The sequence below is a fragment of the Rutidosis leptorrhynchoides genome, chromosome 2 (genome assembly GCF_046630445.1).
Source record: "Rutidosis leptorrhynchoides isolate AG116_Rl617_1_P2 chromosome 2, CSIRO_AGI_Rlap_v1, whole genome shotgun sequence".
NCBI lineage: Eukaryota > Viridiplantae > Streptophyta > Magnoliopsida > Asterales > Asteraceae > Rutidosis > Rutidosis leptorrhynchoides.
In genome coordinates this window covers 586,691,200-586,714,733 of record NC_092334.1, presented here as the reverse complement: position 1 = coordinate 586,714,733, position 23,534 = coordinate 586,691,200, and positions in this window count along the sequence as shown.

Genomic DNA, 23,534 nt, shown 5'->3' with positions numbered 1-23,534 from the left:
AAGTAAACTGGACGTGTTGCTTTCCAAATACAAGGTTAGCAAGTGGTGACACAAAACCATAAGTTTTGAGCTAAAATTTTCAAATATGAAACCCACCAAACCCACAAAAATATTTTGCAAACACCGGTGAAGGGTTATTCCGGAAAACTTATCTAGGGTAAAAACTAGATTTAATTTTCAAAAGATCAAATGTTTTCATAAAGATCCAATTTCCTTAATGGATCTAAATTTTTATAGTCATGTGGGACTGTAAACCTTATCGTTACTACCATTGTTTATACCGCCGTATAGAAATCACTGATGTACAAAGTGTGAAGAATAAAGAAGTGATTCTAGTATTCCAAGACTATATTGCTTGAGGACAAGCAACGCTCAAGTGTGGGAATATTATGATAATACTAAAAACGAACATATATTTCATAGCATTATTCCCCAAGAAAGACAAGCTTTTAGTTGCAAATGTTCTATTTACAAGTGATATTCGTTTAAATATTAAAAGGTGAAGACAAAAGACAGATTCGACGAATTGAAGACGCAAACGACCAAAAATCTCAAAAGTATAAATTACAATCAAAGAGGTTCCAATTATTGATAAGAAACGTCTCGAAATTATAAGAGTACAAGATTCAAAACGCAAAGTACAAGATATTAAATTGTACGCAAGGACGTTCGAAAATCCGGAACCGGGACCAGAATCAACTCTCAACGCTCGACGCAACGGACTAAAAACTACAAGTTAACTATGTATATAATATAATATAATATATAATTAATTATATTAATTATATATATATTATATTTATAAAATAAATCGTCGGCAAACAAAGAGCCAAATGTGGGTGAGCTGTAAAAACGATCTCCGCGACTCGCGGAGTTTGAAGAAGAAAAGGGCCGCGAGTCACGGAGCCCCAAATTTAGAAACTGCCTATAAAGCTCGCGCATTCTGATCATAAAAATATAACATATATATCCATCCATCTATCTAAATGTAATATTTATAATTTATATTTTAATTTTAATTTACACTAATAATAAGGGTATGTTAGCGAATGTTGTAAGGGTGTAAGTCGAAATTCTGTCCGTGTAACGCTACGCTATTTTTAATCATTGTAAGTTATGTTCAACCTTTTTAATTTAATGTCTCGTAGCTAAGTTATTATTAAACTTATTTAATACCGAAGTAATCATGATGTTGGGCTAATTACTAAAATTGGGTAATTGGGCCTTGTACCATAATTGGGGTTTGGATAAAAGAACGATACTTGTGGAAATTAGACTATGGGCTATTAATGGGTTTTATATTAACTAAACAATACCTTGTTAATTTAATATACAAACTTATAATTCGACGTATTTATATATAACCACTTACGCTTGACTGGGTACGGTGGGCGGGATATCTATAAATACCAATAATTATTCATTTTACCGGACACGGAACTGGATTAATAGTTAATAGACTTGTTGAAACAGGGGTGAATTACATTCAAGGGTAATTGGTGTAATTGTTAACAAAGTAGTAAAACCTTGGTTTACACGCAGTCGATAACCTGGTGTATTCATTAAACAAAGTATTAAAACCTTGTTACAATTCGAATCCCCAATTAGTTGGAATATTTGACTTCGGGAATAAGAATAATTTGACGAAGGCTTTCGCTCTTTATATTTATGACTGATGGACTATTATGGACAAATCCGTATGGACATATTAAATAATCCAGGACAAAGAACAATTAACCCATGGGCAAAAAACTAAAATCAACACGTCAAACATCATGATTACGGAAGTTTAAATAAGCATAATTCTTTTATTTCATATTTAATTTCCTTTATTTTATATTTAATTGCACTTCTAATTATCGCATTTTATTTTATTATTATTGTATTTAATTGCACTTTTAATTATCGTACTTTTTATTATCGCAAGTTTATTTTATCGCACTTTCATTTATCGCAATTTCATTATCGTTATTTACTTTACGCTTTAAATTAAGTCTTGTATTTATTTATTATTTTACATTTGGTTTTAACTGCGACTAAAGTTTTAAAATCGACAAACCGGTCATTAAACGGTTAAAACCCCCCTTTATAATAATAATATTACTTATATATATATTTGTATTTTTATAAAATAAAACTAATATAGCGTTAAGCTTTGTTTAAAAGATTCCCTGTGGACCGAACCAGACTTACTAAAAACTACACTACTGTACGACTAGGTACACTGCCTATAAGTGTTGTAGAAAGGTTTAAGTATATCCATTCAATAAATAAATAAATAAATTGTATCGTATTTAATAGTATTTTCTTGTAAAATTTAATAGTATTTTATACCCCTTAGCTTTAACTATCACCCCCTTTAGCTTGGTAACCTAAACAGTACCCCTAATTGACGCGAATCCTAAAGATAGATATATGGGCCTAACAAACCCCATCCGAGGTACGGATGCTTTAGTACTTCGATTTTTATACAGACAAGAAGATTCTGTTATACAGACGAGAGGATTCTGTTTTGGGGATATTTTATATGCATCTTGTTAATGTCGGTTATCAGGTGTTCACCGTATGAATGATTTTACCTTAATGCAGATGAGAGGATTCTGCTTGAGGATTATGTTTATGAAAAATGAAAATCTTGTGGTATATTATATTATTGGAAATGATTTTACCTTTATGCAGATGAGAGGATTCTGCTATTGGAATTGTGTTTAATAAAAATCTTGTGATTTATTAAAATAATGGAAATGAATGATTATGATAAACTAATGAATTCACCAACCTTTTGGTTGACACTTGAAAGCATGTTTATTCTCAGGTTTGAAAGAAATCTTCCGCTGTGCATTTGCTCATTTTAAAGATATTACTTGGAGTCATTCATGGCATATTTCAAAAGACGTTGCATTCAAATCGTTGAGTTCAATAAAGATTATTATTAAGTAAATGACAGATTAGATCATTTATAGTTGGATATTATGAAATGGTACGCATGCGTGTCAACTTTCGATGTAATGAAAATTTGTCTTTTAAAATCGAATGCAATGTTTGTAAAATGTATCATATAGAGGTTAAATACCTCGCAATGTAACCATATGTTATTTTATTCGTCCTAATGGATTAGGACGAGTCATTTCAACTTTACTCCAACAAATCGGAGACCTGTACTTTCTGCCATAAAGTGCCTCAAACGGTGCCATCTCAATACTCGAGTGGTAACTGTTGTTGTAGGAAAATTCTGCTAACGGTAGATGTCGATCCCAACTGTTTCCAAAATTAATAACACATGCTCGTAGCATGTCTTTAAGAGTCTTTTTCGTCCTTTCACTCTGCCCATCGGTTTGTAGATGATAGGCAGTACTCATATCTAGACGAGTTCCCAATGCTTGCTGTAACGTTTGCCAAAACCTTGAAACAAATCTACCGTCCCTATCAGAGATAATAGAGATTGGTATTCCGTGTCTGGAGATGACTTCCTTCAAGTATAGTCGTGCCAATTTCTCCATTTTATCATCTTCTCTCATCGGTAGAAAGTGTGCTGACTTGGTAAGACGATCGACTATTACCCAAATTGTATCATAACCACTTGCAGTCCTTGGCAATTTAGTAATGAAATCCATGATAATGTTTTCCCATTTCCATTCTGGGATTTCTGGTTGTTGAAGTAGACCTGATGGTTTCTGATGTTCAGCTTTGACTTTAGAATAAGTCAAATATTCTCCTACGTATTTAGCAATATCAGCTTTCATATTCTGCCACCAAAAATGTTTCTTGAGATCTTTGTACATCTTTCCCGCTCCGGGATGTATTGAGTATCTGGTTTTATGTGCTTCCCTAAGTACCATTTCTCTCACATCTCTAAACTTTGGTACCCAAATTTTTTTAGCCCTATACCGGGTTCCATCTTCCCGAATATTAAGATGTTTCTCTGATCCTTTGGGTATTTCCTTCTTCAAATTCCCTTCTTTCAAAACTCCTTGTTGTGCCTCTTTTATTCGAGTAGTAAGATTAGTATGAATAATTATATTCATAGCTTTTACTCGAATAGGCTCTCTGTCATTTCTACTTAAGGCGTCGGCTACCACATTTGCCTTCCCCGGGTGGTAACGAATCTCAAAATCGTAATCATTTAACAGGTTAATCCACCTACGTTGCCTCATGTTCAGTTGTTTTTGATCAAATATATTTTGGAGACTTTTGTGATCGATATATATGGTACATTTGACTCCATATAGATAGTGCCTCCATATTTTTAACGCAAAAACAACAGCGCCCAATTCCAAATCATGAGTCGTATAATTCTGCTCATGAATCTTCAATTGTCTGGATGCATAAGCAATTACCTTCTTTCGTTGCATTAAAACACAACCGAGACCTTGCTTTAAGGCATCACAATAAATCACAAAATTATCATTCCCTTTCGGCAATGACAATATAGGTGTCGTAGTTAACTTTTTCTTTAACAATTGAAATGCTCTTTCTTGTTCATCCTTCCATTCAAATTTCTTCCCTTTATGCGTTAATGCAGTCAAGGGTTTTGCTATTTTGAAAAAATCTTGGATGAATCTTCTGTAGTGACCAGCCAATCCCAAAAATTGGCGTATTTGCGTCGGGGTTTTCGGTATTTCCCACTTCTCAACGGTTTCAATCTTTGCTGGATCAACCTGAATACCTTCTTTGCTCACTATATGACTGAGAAATTGAACTTCTTCCAACCAAAATGCACACTTTGAAAATTTAGCGTACAATTTTTCCTTCCTCAACAATTCTAGCACTTTTCTCAAATGTTCTTCGTGCTCTTGATCATTCTTTGAGTAAATAAGTATGTCATCAATGAAAACAATGACAAACTTGTCAAGATATGGCCCACACACATGGTTCATGAGGTCCATGAACACAGCTGGTGCGTTAGTTAATCCAAACGGCATAACCATAAACTCATAATGACCGTAACGAGTTCTAAAAGCAGTCTTCGAAATATCATCCTCCTTCACCCGCATTTGATGATATCCGGATCGTAAATCGATCTTCGAATAAACAGACGAACCTTACAGTTGATCAAATAAGTAGTCGATTCTCGGTAGTGGATAACGGTTCTTGATGGTAAGTTTGTTCAACTCCCGGTAGTCGATACATAACCTGAATGTACCATCCTTCTTTTTGACAAACAGAACAGGAGCTCCCCACGATGATGTGCTTGGTCGAATGAAACCACGCTCCAAAAGTTCTTGTAATTGGCTTTGTAGTTTCTTCATTTCACTGGGTGCTAGTCTGTATGGAGCACGAGCTATTGGTGCAGCTCCTGGTACAAGATCTATTTGAAATTCAACAGATCGGTGTGGAGGTAGTCCCGGTAATTCTTTTGGAAATACATCGGGAAATTCTTTTGCGACGGGAACATCGTTGATGTTCTTTTCTTTGGGTTTGACTTCTTCGATGTGTACTAGAATGGCATAGCAACCTTTTCTTATTAGCTTTTGTGTCTTCAAATTACTAATAAGATTTAACTTCGCGTTGCTCTTCTCTCCGTACACCATTAAGGGTTTTCTCTTTTCGCGCATAATGCGAATCGCATTTTTGTAAAAAACGATCTCTGCTTTCACCTCTTTCAACCAGTCCATTCCAATTATCACATCAAAACTCCCTAACTCTACTGGTATCAAATCAATCTTAAACGTTTCGCTAACCAATTTAATTTCTCGATTTCGCCATATTTTTATCTGCGGTAATTAATTTACCGTTTGCTAATTCGAGTTAAAATTTATTAGCCAAAGGCGTCAATGGACAACCTAATTTAGCACAAAAATCTCTACTCATATAGCTTCTATCCGCACCCGAATCAAATAAAACATAAGCAGATTTATTGTAAATAAGAAACGTACCCGTAACAAGCTCCGGGTCTTCCTGCGCTTCTGCCGCATTAATATTGAAAACTCTTTCGCGGCCTTGCCCATTAGTATTCCCTTGGTTTGGGCAATTTCTAATAATGTGGCCCGGTTTTCCACATCCATAACAAACTACGGCGGCATTATTTGTTCCGACATTATTTATTCCTTTAATTTTTTTATTCGTCGGTCCGTAGACCTCACACTTCGCCGCGCCATGACTATTTCTTTTACACTTGGTGCAAAATGTCATGCAGAACTCATTCGGATGGTACTCTTCACACCTTTGACATGGCTGTTTCTGCTTCTTGTTGGTATAGGGATTGTTGTTGTTGCGGTTGTTATTGTTGTTGGGACGATTGTTATAGTTGTTGTTGTTGTTGGGATGGTTGTTGTTGCGTTTGTTTTTGCAAAAAATGGTGCGATTATAGATGTGATTGTTGTGTTAGTTATTGAAGCGATAGTTACTGTTGTTGGGTTCGTGACTCTTGTCACTGTTTTCTTCCCACTTTCTCTTGACTTGTTTCATTTTGGCCTCCTCGGCCGCCTGCTCTTTAATCCTTCCCTCGATCTGGTTTATAAGTTTGTGAGCCATTCGGCTTGCCTTTTGCATTGAAGTGGGAGCGCTCGCACTCGCATCCTCCTGAATTCTCTCTGGTAGCCCTTTTACAAACGCATCGATCCGCTCTTCTTCATCTTCGAACACTCTTGGACACAATAAACAAAACTCGGTGAATCGTCGTTCGTATGTGGTGATATCGAATCCCTGCATTTGTAATTCTCTAAGCTCTGTCTTGAGCGTATTGACTTTGTTTCTGGGATGGTACTGTACGTTCATCAAATGTTTGAATGCTGACCATGGTAGTGCGTAAGCAGCATCTTGTCCCACTTGTTCGAGATAGGTGTTCCACCAGGTTAACGCAGTACCTGTGAAGGTATGCGTGGCGTACTTTACCTTGTCTTCTTAGCACATTTACTTATAGCAAACACAGATTCGATCTTCTCAGTCCAACGTTTCAGTCCGACTGGTCCTTTAGTCCCGTCGAATTCTAGAGGCTTACAGGCAGTGAAAGCCTTGTAGGAGCATCCTACATGGTTTCCTGTGGAGTTAACTCCACTGCTAGACCCTGAGTTATTGTTGTTGTTTTGCATTGCAGCCTGTACTGCGGCTATGTTTGCAGCAAGGAATGCACGGAAATCTTTTTCGCTCATATTCAAGTTCTGTCGAGTAGTCAGTGCCATTTCCTTCAGAAATAGCCAAAAGAGTTAAGTTAATCATATAGAATATTAGGAGTAGTCAATAGTATTTCGTAGCATAATATGAACTTATTTATAAAAGCCTTTTCTTCATATTAGCGTTTTATAATTTTTAGTTCGGGTAGTACCTACCCGTTAAAGTTCATACTTAATAGCTAGCGCAAAAATTAACTACTACTATCGAAATAATATTCTATCATGAAAAACTTAATTCATTAACATTTCACGCTTAAACTTTCGATACAATATCATACAATCATACAATACCGTTAATTTACATACAGCATGGAATATAGCACATAATAACTTTGATACATAGCAGCTGTGAAGACAATTTTAGTGAAGCTCAAATTATTCAGTGAAGGCAATGAAGACACGTAATTCATAAGACCAGAGACAAGTCATGCATTCGGGTTTTACTAATACTATTTCCCATCCTTGATCAAGTGGGAAATAACCGTTGTGGCCATTGGAAAGGCAGCACGTTGTAACGTCATTAAAAGGATGGGGGTTACGAAATATCCAACAGCCCCGTAACAAGTTAAAAACCTTATTTCTCACCCCAACTACTGAATCCGTCACCTGTGGGAATGTTTTATTAAGAAGTTGCAGTCCGATGTTCTTTTTCTCAGTTTGGTGAGAAGCGAACATCACTAACCCGTAAACATAACATGCTTCTTTAAGTTGCATATTTGAAGCTCTTTCTAAAGAACGAAGTCCTATGTTGGGATATGTGGAGTCAAAATAGGCTCTCAACCCGTAGCGGAAAATTGCATTAGGGTTTCCCGCACATAATGCCTTAAAGAAAACATGGCGTAACTTAAGATCTCCCCAATGTTATATACACCATCTATCGAAGGAAAGCTTTTATAAATCAAGGCATGCCTATAACATCTGTCAAATTTCCTACAAACTAATCTCGCCGTAAACAATTGAGCCGATGAATTCTGACCAACTCTAGACAAGATTTCATCAATCATATCCCCTGGTAGGTCTTCTAAAATATTCGGTCGTCTATCCTTAACATCCATTTTGTATTTTTATACTGTAAAAGAGATGAAAAATTAGACCTTGTAAAGGATGATAGAATACAAACATTACAAGCCATTTTTACATACAGTATAAAAGTACAAGCACACTAAAGTACATATATTACACAGCATGATTACAATTCTTTATTCCAACTCACTTGTTTCCTCCTCCTCGGACTTGGTTCGTTTTGCTAATTTTCTAGGGATACATGGTGCTCCTCTAATACGAGCCGTCGTTTTCACAAATGGTTTAGAAAAACCTGGTGGCTTAGATGTTCCCGGGTTATAGTTAAAGTTTAAGAAATACGGGTGTTTACGATATATCCCATCGGGGTATTTCATGTTAACATAAAGTTCATCGGTTTTGGACTCGGGTTTTTCTATTTTGATAGCTTTTCCCTTATTATTTTCTTTTGCCATATTAAATTAAGCCGGGGTAATTTCTATAACATCATCGGAATCCTCGTCGGGATCCGATTCATCAGAAAATTGGTAATTTTCCCAATATTTTGCTTCCTCGGCGGAAACACCATTGACCATTTTTAATTTTGGTCCATTGATTGAGGATTTTCTTTTATTTATCTGTTTTTCTGTGGTTCCTAATATTTCCTCCTCCGGAACTTCTTCTTCCGGTTCCTCTTCTTCCGGTTCTTCTTCTTCTTCCGGAATTTGTGAATCTTCCCAAAATACATTCGACTCTTCATTATTATTAGGTGAGTCGATGAGATTTGTACTAGAGGTAGACATCTATCACACAATAGCAAGCACGTTAAGAGATTAATATATCACATAATATTTACATGTAAAAATATATAGTTTCCAACAAACGTGTTAAGTAATCGTTTTTAAAGAAAAACACGGTCAAAGTTCAGACTCACTAATGCATCCTAACAAACTCGATAAGACACACTAATGCAAGTTTCTGGTTCTCTAAGACCAACGCTCGGATACCAACTGAAATGTCCCATTCATATCGATTATAAACGTTTCATATTAATTGATTTCGTTGCGAGGTTTTGACCTCTATATGAGACGTTTTTCAAAGACTGCATTCGATTTTTAAAACAAACCATAACCTTTACTTTATCGATAAAGGTTTAAAATACATAGCGTAGATTACCAAATAATGGTAATCTAAAGTACAACGTTTACATACGACCATTACATAATGGGTTACGATAATATATTACAACAATTTATTTTTCGAATGCAGTTTTTCTTTAAACATTTTCATACAAGCATGCTGACTCAAAATCTTGTCCTTAATTTAGCATGCAACAGCGAAAGCTCTTAATAATCACCTGAGAATAAACATGCTTAAAACGTCAACAAAAATGTTGGTGAGTTATAGGTTTAACCTATATGTATATCAATTTGTAATAATAGACCACAAGATTTCACTTTTCATAAATATCCATATCAGGCATTTCGCAAACTGCGTAGAGATAAAAATCATTCATATGGTGAACACCTGGTAACCGACCTTAATAAGATGCATATAGAATATCCCCATCATTCCGGGACTCCCTTCGGACATGATAAATTCGAAGTACTAAAGTATCCGGTACTTTGGATGGGGCTTGTTGGGCCCAATAGATCTATGTTTAGGATTCGCGTCAATTAGGGTGTCTGTTCCCTAATTCTTAGATTACCAGACTAAAAAGGGGCATATTCGGTTTAATAATTCAACCATAGAATGTAGTTTCACGTACTTGTGTCTATTTTGTAAAACATTTATAAAACTGCATGTATTCTCATCCCAAAAATATTAGATTTAAAAGTGGGACTATAACACAATTTCACAGATTATCAATTCGTCGAGAATTAGACTTGGCCACGGGTCGATTCACGAACCTATAACAAATATATACATACACATCAAAGTATGATCGAAATATATTCACAACATATTTTATTACATTTTAACGATTTAAATTTGTTAAGTTAACAGTCCAACGTTAGTAGTCCACAATTAGTTGTCCACAGTTAGTAGTACAGAAATAAATCAATATATATTATCTTGAATCAATCCACGACCCAGTGTATACAAGTCTCAGACTCAATCACAACTCAAAGTATATATATTATTTTGGAATCAACCTTAACCCTGTATAGCTAACTTGAGCATTACCGCATATAGAGTGTCTATGGTTGTTCCAAATAATATATATTGATGACGTCGATATGATATGTCAAAACATTGTATACGTGTCTATGGTCTATCAAGATTACATAATATATGTTAAAATACATGTATAATACAATATAAGTTAGTTAAGTCATGGTTAGTATAGATTTGTTATAAATTTTTCGTAGCTAAACTAGTAAATCTAACCAATTTTGTTTTACCCATAATTTCTTCGTTATAAATCCGTTTTGAGTGAATCAAGTTGCTATGGTTTCATAATTAACTGAAATTTATGAAACTAAACAGAAAAAATATAAGTTTATAGTCAGAAATACAGGTTACAAGTCATTTTTGAATGAGGTAGTCATTTCCGTCGAAAGAACGACATCTTGATGACCATTTTGAAAAACATACTTCCACTTTGAGTTTAACCATGATTTTTGGATATAGTATCATGTTCATATGAAATATCATTTTTCCAGAAAACAAACTTCAAATTCAAAGATTAAGATAGTTTTTATTTTTCCAACCTAAAACAGCCCCCGGTTTTACTACAACGGCGTATGTCCGGTTTTACGGTGTTCTTCGTGTTTTTAGGTTGTAAATCATTAAGTTAGCATATCATATAGATATAAATCATGTGTTTAATTGATTTTAAAAGTTAAGTTAGAAGGATTAACTTTGTTTTCGAACAAGTTTAGAATTAACTAAGCTATGTTCTAGTGATTACAAGTTTAAATCTTCGAATAAGATAGTTATATATATATATATATATATATATATATATATATATATATATATATACACACATATATATATATATACACACACACATATATATATATATATATATATATATATATATATATATATATATATATATATATATATATATGAATCGAATGATGTTATGAACATCATTAATACCTCAAATTTAGTAGGTAAACCTACTGGAAATGACAAGAAATGATCTAGAGCTTCAAAGGATCTTGGATGGGTTGAAAGTTCTTGAAGTAGAATCATGACACAAAAACAAGTTCAAGTAAGATTTCTACTTGAATTAAGATAGTTATAGTTATAGAAATCGAATCAAAGTTTGAATATGAATATTACCTTGAATTAGAAAGATAACCTACTATAACTAATAAAGGTTTCTTGATCTTAGATGATTACTTGGAATGGATTTGAAAGCTTGGAAGTAAACTAGTAAACTTGAAAGTGTTATTGAAGTGTTCTTGAGTAGTTGTTTTGTAAGTTGATTTATGTATGAATTTAGGAGCTAGATTGATGTAGATTTTGATGAAGATGATGAAGAACACTTAGAACAATATGAGAGAATAAGAGAGAGAGATCAAATGGATGAAAGAAAGTTGACTAAATGAAAGTGTGTGTGGAGTGTACCAAAAACGTGAATGAGCATGTCCATATATGCAAGTTGTAATTTGATTTTTAGTGTAATAATTCATGCTAGTTGCCAAATGATGGTTCCACATGTTTGTTGACTAAATGAAGGCTGCTAAGATCAGATTTTTATTAGTATAGATCAATAGTAAATAAGTCTAAAAGCTGCGTACAATACGAATACATCTACTGTACGTATACGAGTAGAATTGTTGATGAAAATGAATAAGAATGCAATTGTAAGCATTTTTGTTAAGTAGAAGTACTTTGATATGTGTCATGAAGTCTTTCAAAAGTGTACTAATACATCTTAATACACTATATGTATATGCATTTTAACTGAGTCGTTAAGTCATCGTTAGTCGTTACATGTACATGTTGTTTCGGAACCTTTAAGTTAACGATTTCGTTAAATGTAATTAATCGCATTGTTATTAAATCTAATGAGATGTTAAATTGTTACATTATCATGATAACATGATGTACTAACGTATCTTAATATGATATATAAATATTAAGACCTTATTACAACGATAATCGTTACGTATAGATATCGTTTTGAATTTCTTAAGTTAGTAGTCTTGTTTTATGTATAAGGTTCATTGTTAATATACATAGTGTAAAGACCCGTCCTAATCTATAAGAACTAATACAATAACATATGATTACATTGCGAGGTATTTGACCTCTATATGATACAATTTATAAACATTGCATTCGTTTTAAAAGACAAACTTTCATTACATCGAAAATTGACAGGCATGCATACCCTTTCATAATATATCCAAACTATAAATGACTTAATAGTAATCTTGTTGAACTCAACGAATCGAATGCAACGTCTTTTGAAATATGTCATGAATGACTCCAAGTAATATCTCTAAATGAGCAAATGCACAGCGGAAGATTTCTTTCAAACCTGGGAATAAACATGCTTTCAAGCATCAACCAAAAGGTTGGTGAGTTCATTATTTTATCATAAACAATAATATTCATCATTTTAATAGACCACAAGATTTTCAGATATTTAATTGTACACGTAACCCGAGTACAAAATAACACGCTTAACCCGCGAATTAAAAATCATTCATATAGTGAACACCTGGTAATCGACATTAACAAAAATGCATCTAGAATATCTCCATCATTCCGGGACTCTCATCGAACATGATAAAATCGAAGTACTAAAGCATCCGTAACCCGGATGGGGTTTGTTAGTCCCAATAGATCTATCTTTAGGATTCGCGTCAATTAGGATTTCTGTTCCCTAATTCTTAGATTACCAGACTAAAAAGGGAGATATTCGATTCGATAATCCAACCATAGAATGTAGTTTCGATTACTTGTGTCTATTTCGTAAAACATTTATAAAAGCAGCGCAAGTATTCTCAGTCCCAAAAATATATATTGCAAAAGCATTTAAAAAGGGAGCAATTGAAACTCACTATACTGTATTTCGTAGTAAAAATACATATGATGTCATTGAACAAGTGCAAGGTTGGCCTTGGATTCACGAACCTATATTAATGATATATATTTATATGTTGGTCAATATCTGTCTAACAATTTAGGTCAAGTCATAGTGTATCACAATTCTAATACTCGAGACTAATATGCATAAGTCAACCAAAAGTCAACTTGACCAAAATGACTTCCAAAATCTATTCATGATTATTATATAACTTAAATATAGTCATTTTATATATTTAAATATTTTTAACAGATTTTATTAGGGTAAATAATATAATTCATTTATTAATAAATAAAGTTTTATATTAAAAATTATAAAAAATATACTTTTATATATCTTAAGTAGTAATATTTATAAAGTTCATTTAATATCATAAAAATAATATGATAGGTATTATTAATGTAATTTTATTACACGTAGTAAAATATCTTTGTATCACATATTTATTTGATAAAACAATATCGATAATAACAATAGTACATAAAAATTGTATTATTATGTAATAATAATTATTATTATTCTACCAATAATAATAATAATATTTATATTTAAAAAATGATATTATGATAAAATGATAATTTTTATTAAAATGATAATGATATTTTATATTAACAATAATATTCTTATAAATAATAATTTTTTTGATTAAATGATAGTTTTAATATTAATAATAAAAAAAATAATGAAAAACGATATTTTTCTCTTAAATCAATATCTTACAATATTTTAATTTCATCATGATGCTCATACTCATTATTTCCTAATCGATTTGTGTAATAGTTTTTAGTACTCTTTTATATCGCATTCATATTATTATCCATATTAATGATAATAATAGTAATCATAATAATTAGATGTTACTAATATTAGTTTTAATTATAATAATACTAATAATAATAAACATTATGATAATGATACTAATAACTATGATAATAATAATAATAATACTAATCATAACTTTAACGATAATAACGATAGTAATAATATTAAAAATAATAATTTTTAATGATAATACTTTTTATTTATAACGATGATGATAATAATAATAATAATAATAATAATAATAATAATAATAATAATAATAATAATAATAATAATAATAATAATTAGATAATAATTATAACGGCGATAATAACGACGATAATAATAATCATTTTTAATAATAATACAAAAATTCAAATGACTATAACTTCTAATCCGTTCATCAAAACCATTCAATATCTAAATGAAAAGTTCTTAATTTTTTGCTAGCTTTCCAACGACATGCATATCATATACCTTATCTTAACCGCATATGTAACTAATTCAGGATTCAACATAACCTATCTAACGACAATAACAAACGTACAAGCATGCATAATCCTAAATACTCGAGCACTAGTTAGGGATACACTAATAATATATAATAGTTAAGTTTATGAGTGCTCACGTATCAATATTGAGATTCAATATTGCAGGAAAGTACATAGACGCAACGGAGATGATAAACACAAGTTTGATCTCACGAGCATAACCCTCGAACATTACCCATCGCCTCCATAGCTATAACCCATAATTTCATTAGCCCTATCCTACTCGAAAAACCAGTTTTGAAATCGTGCGAGCAGAACCTCGTCGTAGTATTTTATGTATAAAAATAATATTAGTGCTAACACTAATATTACTAATAATAATATTAAGATTAATAATAATAATAATCTTAATAATAATAATAATGATAATAATAATATATATAATATATATAAATATAGAGAGAGTAGAGATTGAGAGATGAATGGATTTGGGTACCAGGTGATCGAGCTTTTATGCATGTTTTGGCCAACCACACCCCATGCGATCGCATGTGGTTTGCGGATGTTCTTCATGCGATCGCATGATCAACTTTCCCAGCTGGTATCCATTTCATTCTCTGCCGACACTCATATTTATATTATATATTTATATATATTAATATATATTTAATATAGGTAATTATTTATATAATATATTATATTTACGAGCATGGAAAAAAGGAATTTTCGTTCCAATAACTCCTAAGTTGTAACTCGACTTACGTCCCGTTTCCGATTTCTCGAACGTGTTTTCGTACGCTTAGAAAACTAACACTTTACGTTATGCGACGTGTACCTTTAACAATAATTAGACTTACTCTTCGATAAATTATTTTGTAATAAATGTAACTTGTAAAATTGAGCGTTGTGGTCATTTGCTTCTATAAATCTGTGGCTCGATGTTTATCAAAATATATTATTTTAAATCAAGAAGTTTTATAACTAAGTGAAAATATATATATATTTTTATTTAGAATTGTAAATTTATACGTAATATATATATTTGAAATATTTTTCTAATGATATAATATTTAGTCTTTCAAAACTAATTATATTTCAAAGTTCGTTTTAAATTTTGTTTAGAAAATATTATAACACGTATCGTTTATACTTTAAACTTAATTTGGAGTAATTCATTTATGCGTCAACGTTTATCAAACGTCCTAGATGACATATCTAAATATCAATCGAATCAAGTGTTACTTAATTTGAAACTATATATATATCTTCAATATTCGTGAAGGCGTTTTAAATACACGTTGCAAGTTATCTACATATTTAACAACCAATATTCCATCTCACGTTATTTAATCAAAAACATCTTAAATAATCGAGTTCTATTATATCGTAAAGCGTTTTCATACATTTGAAACTAAATCAAATGATTATTATGTAATTTAGTCTTCCACTAACCTTTGTCTAATTCTAGATAATAGACACATTTGTTCTTACTCGTAAATCACATTATCATTTTCCGAATATTGTTAAAATGGAAAGATTTCTCAAATCAAAGTGGACCTCATAACAAATCTAATGACCCGTCCTAATCCATCTGGACGAATATATTACATTTGGTTGCATCGCGAGGTACTTGACCTCTATATGATACATTTTACAAACATTGCATTCTTTTTTTTTAAAAGACATACTTTTATTACATTGGAAGTTGACGGCATGCATACCATTTTATAATATAACCAACTATAATTGACTTAATAATAAAATTGATGATCTCATCGACTCGAATGCAACGTCTTTTGAAATATGTCATGAATGACTCCAAGTAATATCTCTAAAATGAGCAAATGCACAGCGAAAGATTTCTTTAATACCTGAGAATAAACATGCTTTCAAGTGTTAACCAAAAGGTTGGTGAGTTCATTAGTTTATCATAAACATTCATTTCCATCATTTTAATGGACCACAAGATTTCATATATTTAATTGTACACGTAACCCGAGTACAAAATAACACGCGTAACCCGCGAATTAAAATTCATTCATATGGTGAACGCTTGATAACCGACTTAACTTTAATGCATAGAATATCCCCAAACAGAACCTCTCGTCTGTATAATAATAATAATCTCGAAGTACTAAAGCATCCGTACCCCGGATGGGACTTGTCGAGGTCCATAGATCTATCTTTAGGATTCGCGTCGATTAGGGGCCATACCCGTTTCCTAATCATTAGGTTACCAAGCTAAAAAGGGGTGATATTCAATATTCATAATCCAGCCATAGAATGTAGTTTTTGATCACTTGTGTCTATTTCGTAAAACATTAATAAAATCGGCGCATGTATTCTCAGTCCCAAAAATATATATAAAAAGGGAGTAATGAAACTCACAATACGATATTTTGTAGTAAAAATATGCATACGACGATAATGAACAACGCAGGGTTGGCCTCGAATTCACGAACCTATATCATTTATATATATATTAACACATATAATTGAAATAAAACAATTTATGTATATATATTTATTAGGGATGTCGATTTTATATTATTAACTTATTTGTTTCCTTAATAAATTAAGTATATTCATTTTATATATAAGAATATCAATATTGTTATGTTTTAGTTTAGTTTTATATATCTGATAGTTATTTGATAAAATAATATTTTTAATATTAACTAAAAAGTTGTATTATTTCATAATAGTAATAGTAAATGCCATTAATAATAATAATAATAATAATAATAATAATAATAATAATAATAATAATAATAATAATAATAATAATAATAATAATAATAATAATAATAATAATAATCATCTTAAAATCATGTTAATACTAATAATAATAATAATAATAATAATAATACTTAATAATTATATTAATAATAACATAATAATAAGGTAATAATAATGGTTATTATAGTAATAATAGTAATTAATAATAATAATGTTTAAAATAATAATAATAATAATGATAATTTTAATAATAATACTAATAATCTTAATGATATTAATAAGAATACTTATAATGATGTTAGTAGTAATAATAATAATAATTATAATAATAACAATAATAATACTAATAATAAAAACAAAGATAAACTACCTTAAGAGTTTTCCCAAAAAGAATTTCCCAGACAGGGCTCGAACCCGTGACCTCTCGGTTACATATAAGCACGCCTAACCAGCTAAACCATTCCATTTTTTTTATGATATTATTCCTATCATAATCTTATTTATCCTAAATCTGGTTTGCTTGTCGGTTTAATTTTAATGGCCCAACACAATACTCACAGCCCAACAGAATTCTCTAACTCTCGGCCCAACAGAATTATGTGGCTGTTTGGTTTCACTTGCAGCCCGACTCTCCAACTGAATCACTTGGCCCAAGCTTTCTGCACAGTCCTCTTTTGTTAAAAAAAAATAGTCGCCTAGATTCGAACTCAAGACCTCTTGTTACCCTAACAACACCCTTAACCATAACACCATCTGCTTCTTTCTGATTTATTTCTCGGATTAAATTCTTTTGACCCCTGTCTGACTGTATCTTTCTTCTTCATCATCTAACCGTCATCATCCCCATCCCTAATCATCATCATTCATCCTTAACATCATTTAAACTAGTTTCATCATCATACACTAACAATCTATCATACGTATCATTATTAAATCGCCAACTTAATCATCATGATCTAATCGTCATCATCTTCTTAATTACGCCTATCACCATCTATTTCATTATCATACACGTATAACGTAATTGTAATATCACTCAACGTTCTTGAGCCAACTTCAAAACGCATGAATCGAATTAATGATGTCAACCATACGGTTCAACATCATTCTTTAAATTCGGTTCATTAAAAGCCCAAAGAAAAGAAATAGCCCACTTATTATCCAACAGGAGCCCAAAAATCCATTCGTTCACCCCAAGTTCCATTAAATAATTAAAGGCTAGCATCTGTAGCCGTCAACATGAAAATAAAAGGGTTATAGTTCGTTGGACAATAAAACAGAAAACACGTTTAGTTTGATGTTTATCCACGGTAGCAGTCATAGTTAGACAGAAGATCATAGCATACTCATTAAATCATTGTAATCGTAACAGAAGTATGAACAAGCAGTTAGTGGTGCTCCGGTGTCCTTTCAAAAAAAATGATGGTGTTGATGACCGAACATTTATAGTAACAGGAGGTACTATAATCGAAATATTTAAGTGGGTTTTCAATTGGTAGTTTAGTGATAATTTACGGTGGTGATTTATGGTGGCTGATGGAAGTGATAGCCGATGCTGGGTGGTTTTGAAACCGTAAACAGAAAATAGGACTATCGAAAGTTATAGTGATGGTGGTGGATGTGACGACCCGGAAATTTCTGACCAAATTTAAACTTAATCTTTATATGTTACCGACACGATAAGCAAAGTCTGTAATTTTGAAGTCTCAAAAATTTGGAACTATGTTCATATATTCAATTGATCTTCGACCATCCCCGACGATTCATGAACAACTATTTGTAACAACTAGCAGTGTGGGTTTATTTTTATAGAGTCAAAACGTGTAATAGCTGTTAGTTTACCTCTTAGCTATAATCTAGGTAATCTGTATCAACCAACTATCATTCCGCCAAGGATAGTTGTGATTCTTTGTGATTCAATCAATAAAGAATAACTGTTAAAAATTACCTGTGACTCTACTTATTTGCATGCTTGAATACTAATCGAGTTTAACTGTTAAGTTATCTTAAAAGAAATTGTATTCACCCCCCCCCCCTCTATAATACTCCTGTTGTTATCAAGGGACCAACAACTGGTATCAGAGCTTCAGTCTTGATAATTAATATCTTGGATCTGAATTCTCTCATGGCTGCATATTCTAATACAACTTACCTTGAAAATGGCCCATCCAATAGACCACCCAAATTTGACGAATATGAGTATGAAACTTGGAAGGCAAGATTCATGCTTCACCTTGAGTCTATTGACCCACTCATGCCTGGTATTGCCACAGATGGTCCATTTGTACCTACTAAAACTATTGGTAGTGCACCAGCTACAGCTGACACTCCTGCTGTTCCTGGCAGAGAGGTTATTCTCACCCCTTCTAGATGGGATGCTGAGGATAAACGTCGTGTTGGACTTGACCCTAAGACTGACACTCCTGCTGTTCCTGCCTAAACCATTGTTCAAATTGATTAAGGGAAAAGAAAATGTCAAGCTTATGTTGGACTATCTAGATGTTACCTATGAGGGTATGGGAGAAGTTAGGCAGAACAGAATGATTGCTTTAAAACGAGAATATGAAATGTTCTTTGCCTACAAGAACGAAACCCTTAAGCAAACCTTCATTAGGTTTAACTCCTTGATTGCTGACCTGATCACTTTGAATGTCACCTATACTGAGTTTGAACAAGTTAACAAATTCATAGATTCACTGCCTATTAAATGGAAATCTGTTACTGACCCCTTAAGAACCACTCAGACCCTAAAGAACTTTAACATGTCTTCTCTCTACAGTTCACTTTGAAACCATGAGAAGGCATAGGCTAAATTTGAACTTAACTTGAAAGAAAACTTTAGGTCTGCCCCCACCACTTCAAAATCTTCTAAGACAGATGATACTGCTCTTATTGCTGCTGCTAAAAAGAAAGCTCAAAAGGCTTTACTGGTTTAAAAGTTGTTGGCAGAAGAAGAGTCAGCTGAGAGTGATGTGGATAGTGGTACTGGGTCTGAAGAAAGCAGTGATGATGAAAGTGATGCAGAAGGGTTTGCTGAAGATATGGATTTGCTGGCTAGGCAGTTTAAAAGGTTCAATCGTAATAGAACTAGCAAGTCATACAAAGGGAGTAAGAAACCGAGTGCTAGGTATAGCAGCAAGTCAGTCAAGGGTCCTAAATCTGAGTGTTATAATTGTGGGAAGGTTGGACATTTTGCTGCTGAATGCATGTCCAGGAAACCTTCAACTTCACATGCTAACTCTTTCTCAAAAGCTGACAAGTACAAGGTCAAGTACAAAGCTATGAAAGCTCAGATGAAGGAAAGTGCCAAGACTGATAAGAAGGGTAAAAAGCCAGAAAAGGTTCTAGTTGCTGAGCATCATGATTGGGATGAAACCAGCTCGTCGTCTTCCTCTGATAGTGATACTGATGATAATGGTGCTGGTTATGCTCTAGAAAAGAAGCTGTGTTTAATGGCCAAGGAGGTCAAGGAGTCTGATTAGGATGATAGTGGTAGCAAGTTTTTGGCTGATATGAGGAAAGCTGATCAGAAAAGAGATTCTCCTCAATGGAAAACTAAATTGATGTATAAGGTTGATAATTTTCGAACTTATACTGATGATGAAAAGGCCGAAATGTTTGACTACCTAAGAGTTGACTTATGTAGAGGCAGCAAACGTGAAGAAGTTTTGAAAACTGACAACAAATCTTTAAATGAGAAACTTAAATGCAAAAATGATGAAATTAAAATCTTGAAAGATGATATTTCCAAACTTGAAAAACAAAACTTTGCTTTAAGGTCTCTTCACATTGAGGCAGTAGAAGTTAAGAACCAGCTGGATAATCTTAAAAAGGTGTCGCTTCATGGTGTACATCTGCTCAACGCACAGCAAAGTGTGTTAATGAGCAGGTGCCTACCCAAGTTGAAGCTTTCTTTGCTCATGACTATGCTGCTGCTGCTGCTATTACAGAAGTTACTTTCATGGACCCAATTCTTGAAACAGATCCTGAAGCTGTCTTGTCAAATACTTTTGCCAAGATAGTTAAGGGTAAAAAGGTCTTGACAAATAAGTTTGTTAGACCTAATGTGTCCCCACCAACTACCATGAAAGAAATTTTAGAGGATGAAGTTAAAGCAAGAGAAGCCAGTACCTCAATTGATAAGACTACTGACCCCTCAAGTATCTACTACATGACTCCAAAAGAAAGACGTATCAAAAGGGAAATCACTGAAAATAATCTTAGAAAAATTAAACCAAATGATTCCCCTTCGTGTTCGAGTTCCAATTATGCTAAGCCAACTGATGACAAACTTACTGGTCCACCAGTAGCTGCCGACAAGCCAGTCAAACGTAATACTGGCAAGTCCAAGGCAGCAGGAAAAACTTCTTCTAGCTCATCAGCTTCAGTAGACAAGCCAGTAACTTCCCACGCTGGCTCATCAAATGATAAAGGCAAAGCAGCACGTCATAACTATGGTACTGGTTCCAAGAAGAAAGCTGCCCTTAAGGGAAAAGCTAAAGTGGACTCGAATGAAAAGCTGTCTATCACTGAGATTATGACAGTCAAGCTTGACCAGCTAATTGAGGCAGTAACCAAAGTTCGACCCGATACCCTTTACTCTGTGTATGACCCATCACCGATACCAAATGTGAGAAAAAGCTACAAATGTGGAAGCAAGTTTCACTTAGCCAACCGATGTCCTTTTACTCCAACCCCGTCTGTTGCTGCTTCTTCAAGCAAACCAGCAGACAGGAAGAGAACATCAAAGATGACCCTTCCAGAACCCATCCTTGGATGGGTTCCCAAAAATAACTAATCTCTTAGCTACTGTGCAGGGCATTCAAAATAAGCAAATCTGGTATCTCGATAGAGGTTGTTCGAGAGATATGACCGGATGTAAGTCCCTGCTAATGGACTATCAAGAAAAAGATGGTCCAGTTGTTTCGTATGGAGATAATTTGTTGGGTTACACAAAGGGTTTTGGTACTTTGACTAATGGGAATGTCACATTCTCAAATGTTGCATATGTCGTTGGGCTTAAACATAATTTACTCAGCATAAGCCAACTGACAAGTAAGAACAAGATAGTCCAATTCAGAAGGAAAATTGGCACTATTTTTGATAAGACAGGGAAGCCACTGCTGACTGCAAAACGTCCTGAAAACGTGTATCAAATTGACATGAACACAGCCGTCACAACAACTGATACTTATTTCTATTCGAAGGCAGCAGAAAACCTGAAATGGTTATGGCACTAGAGACTCTCACATCTCAACTTCAAAGATATTCACAAACTATCCAGTAGAAGTTTGGTGTCTGGGCTACCCACCATGTCTTATGTAAAGGACAAACTGTGTCCTGGTTGTGAAAAAGGAAAACATCACCATGCCTCATTCAAATCAAAGAAAATCTCATCTATTGAGAAACCATTTCATTTACTTCATATGGATCTTTTTGGTCCTGTTAATGTGGCCAGCTGTAGTGGGAAGAGGTATACACTGGTTATTGTTGATGAATATTCCAGATACACCTGGGTATTCTTTTTGAAGCAAAAGAGTGAAGCTGCTGATGAAATTATCAATTTTATCAAAAGAATTAAGCTTTTAAATGGGCGACTGGTGAAACAGCTAAGAAGTGATCATGGTACAGAATTCAGAAATGCTACATTAGAAGAATTTTGTGTTGATAAAGGTATTTCATAGAACTTTTCTGCTGTGAGAACACCTCAACAAAATGGTGTTGCAGAAAGAAGAAACAGAACTCATTGAAGCAGCAAGATCTATGTTAGCTGAGTCTGGGCTGAAAAATTCATATTGGGCAGAAGCTGTGAACACTGCATGTTTTACCCAGAATAGATCTTTAATAGTGAAAAGACATCAGAAAACTGTTTATGAAGTTCTCAAAGGTAGAAAGCCCTCAATTTCATTTCTTCATGTATTTGACACTCCCTGTTTCATTCTAAACAATAGGGATCAGCTGGGCAAGTTTGATGCCAAGGCTGATGAAGGTATATTCTTGGGATATTCCAACATGTCAAAGGCATATAGGGTTTTCAATAAAAGAAGGGGTTGTTTTGAAGAATAAATTAATGTTACATTTGATGAAACTGCCCCAGCCTCATCTCTCAGTCAAGAAGATGAAGAGTTATTGTTTGAAGAGCCTACTCAGCAAGCTCTTGATGATGAAGAGGAACCAGCTGCAAATCCCTCACCAATCCATGTTGCTGGGTTCTCTGATGATGAGATGGAACATTCTATTCCATCTGTGTCTAAAGCTAGTGGACCTACTGGATCTACTGAAGTCCTACAACTTCAGCATAGGTCTACTGGTTCTGAAGGATCACAAGCTGGTACT